Below are 3,195 nucleotides of genomic sequence, written 5' to 3'. Positions count from 1 at the left end.
ACTATCCATCACCCACCAGCCCCTCTGCATACATCTGCTGGGGGTGCTTTTTTGACTTCCCCCCTTTTGGCCTATGGGGAAAAGCTAAGGGGAAAACCTCCAGAGTCAGGCCGACCTCCTGGAACTCCAACCCGGCCTGGAGCCACCGGTTTGTCCCCTTCCCGGTTCTCAGGACATGCACTGACACTCGGCTAAGCCCCGGCCGCCGCAGCCCCCGCCGGCCCGGCCAGCCCGGTCCGCGCCCCTGGCCAGCGCCTGGAGCGTTTGGACTTTGTCATTTTTTCTCAAAGACCCATCTCTGCCAACTGCCATGGACCTCAGCGGGGGCAGCTCCCCGCCTCCTGGGTGTCCTGCCCGGGCACATCGGAGGGTCAGGCAATGTCTTCAGCCACCGCGGGCAGGTGCACTCAGGGGGCCCTCCGCAGCCGCCCAGGCCCACCCCTGCAGCCAGCACACGGCTGCCAGCAGCCACCACACAGCTGCCAACAGCCCGCTCTCCGTCACCCCCCAGCCCCTCCTGCATACATCTGCTGGGGGTGCTTTTTTGACTTCCCCCCTTTTGGCCTATGGGGAAATGCTAAGGGGAAAACCTCCAGAGTCAGGCCGACCTCCTGGAACTCCAACCCGGCCTGGAGCCACCGGTTTGTCCCCTTCCCGGTTCTCACGACATGCATCGACACTCGGCTCAGCCCCGGCAGCCGCAGCTCCCGCCGGCCCGGCCAGCCCGGTCCGCACCCCTGGCCAGCGCCTGGAGCGTTTGGACTTTGTCATTTTTTCAAAGACTCATCTCTGCCAACTGCCGTGGGCTTCAGCGGGGGCTGCTCCCCGCCTCCTGGGTGTCCTGCCCGGGCACATCGGAGGCTCAGGCAATGTCTTGAGCCACCGCTGGTAGCTGCACTCAGGGGGCCCTCCGCAGCCGCCCAGGCCCACCCCTGCAGCCACCACACAGCTGCCAACAGCCCGCTCCCCGTCAACCCCCAGCCCCTCCGCATACATCTGCTGGGGGTGCTTTTTTGACTTCCCCCGTTTAGGCCTATGGGGAAAAGCCAAGGGGAAAACCTCCAGAGCCAGGCCGACCTCCTGGAACTCCCACCCGGCCTGGAGCCACCGGTTTGTCCCCTTCCCGGTTCTCAGGACATGCACTAATACTCGGCTCAGCCCCAGCAGCCGCAGCTCCCGCCGGCCCGGCCAGCCCGGTCCGCCACCCTGCCCGGCGCCTGGAGCGTTTGGACTTTGTCGTTTTTTCTCCAAGACTCGCCTCTGGCACATGCCGTGGACTTCAGCGGGGGCTGCTCCCCGCCTCCTGGGTGTCCTGCCCGGGCACATCGGAGGCTCAGCCTGGGTCATCAGCCCCTACTGCTAGGTGCACTCAGGGGGCCCTCGGCAGCCGCCCAGGCCCACCCCAGCAGCCAGCACACGGCTGCCAGCAGCCACCACACAGCTGCCAACAGCCCGCTCTCCGTCACCCTCCAGCCCAACTCTGCATACATCTGCCGGGGGTGCTTTTTTGACTTCCCCCCTTTTGGCCTATGGGGAAAAGCTAAGGGGAAAACCTCCAGAGTCAGGCCGACCTCCTGGAACTCCAGCCCGGCCTCGAGCCACCGGTTTGTCCCCTTCCCGGTTCTCAGGACATGCATAGGCACTCGGCTCAGCCCCGGCAGCCGCAGCTCCCGCCGGCCCCGGCCAGCCCGGTCCGCACCCCTGGCCAGCGCCTGGAGCGTTTGGACTTTGTCATTTTTTTCTCAAAGACCCATCTCTGCCAACTGCCGTGGGCTTCAGCGGGGGCTGCTGCCCGCCTCCTGGGTGTCCAGCCCGGGCACATCGGAGGCTCAGCCTGGGTCTTGAGCCCCTACTGGTAGGTGCACTCTGAAGGGGCCCTCCGCAGACGCCCAGGCCCACCCCTGCAGCCAGCACACGGCTGCCAGCAGCCACCACACAGCTGCCAACAGCCCGCTCTCCGTCACCCCCCAGCCCAACTCTGCATACATCTGCTGGGGGTGCTTTTTTGACTTCCCCCCTTTTGGCCTATGGGGAAATGCTAAGGGGAAAACCTCCAGAGTCAGGCCGACCTCCTGGAACTCCAACCCGGCCTGGAGCCACCGGTTTGTCCCCTTCCCGGTTCTCAGGACATGCACTAATACTCGGCTCAGCCCCGGCAGCCGCAGCTCCCGCCGGCCCGGCCACCCGGGTCCGCACCCCTGGCCGGCACGCCTGGAGCGTTTGGACTTTGTCGTTTTTTCTCCAAGACTCGCCTCTGCCAACTGCCATGGACTTCAGCGGGGGCTGCTCCCCGCCTCCTGGGTGTCCTGCCCGGGCACATCGGAGGCTCAGCCTGGGTCTCGAGCCCCCTACTGGTAGGTGCACTACGGGGGCCCTCGGCAGCCGCCCAGGCCCACCCCTGCAGCCAGCACACGGCTGCCAGCAGCCACCACACAGCTGCCAACAGCCCGCTCTCCGTCACCCCCCAGCCCCTCCTGCATACATCTGCCGGGGGTGCTTTTTTGACTTCCCCCCTTTTGGCCTATGGGGAAATGCTAAGGGGAAAACCTCCAGAGTCAGGCCGACCTCCTGGAACTCCAACCCGGCCTGGAGCCACCGGTTTGTCCCCTTCCCGGTTCTCACGACATGCATTGACACTCGGCTCAGCCCCGGCCGCCGCAGCCCCCGCCGGCCCGGCCAGCCCGGTCCGCACCCCTGGCCGGCACGCCTGGAGCGTTTGGACTTTGTCGTTTTTTTCAAAGACTCATCTCTGCCAACTGCCGTGGGCTTCAGCGGGGGCTGCTCCCCGCCTCCCGGGTGTCCTGCCCGGGCACATCGGAGGCTCAGGCAATGTCTTGAGCCACCGCTGGTAGCTGCGCTTTGGGGGCCCTCGGCAGCCGCCCAGGCCCACCCCTGCAGCCAGCACACGGCTGCCAGCAGCCACCACACAGCTGCCAACAGCCCGCTCTCCGTCACCCCCCAGCCCCTCCTGCATACATCTGCTGGGGGTGCTTTTTTGACTTCCCCCCTTTTGGCCTATGGGGAAATGCTAAGGGGAAAACCTCCAGAGTCAGGCCGACCTCCTGGAACTCCAACCCGGCCTGGAGCCACAGGTCTGTCCCCATCCCGGTTCTCAGGACATGCATAGACAGTCGGCTCAGCCCCAGCAGCCGCAGCCCCCTCCGGCCCGGCCAGCCCGGTCCGCACCCCTGGCCA

This window comes from Eleutherodactylus coqui, unplaced genomic scaffold (genome assembly GCF_035609145.1).
Source record: "Eleutherodactylus coqui strain aEleCoq1 unplaced genomic scaffold, aEleCoq1.hap1 HAP1_SCAFFOLD_198, whole genome shotgun sequence".
Classification (NCBI taxonomy): domain Eukaryota; kingdom Metazoa; phylum Chordata; class Amphibia; order Anura; family Eleutherodactylidae; genus Eleutherodactylus; species Eleutherodactylus coqui.
Note: the sequence above shows the minus strand (reverse complement) of the source record.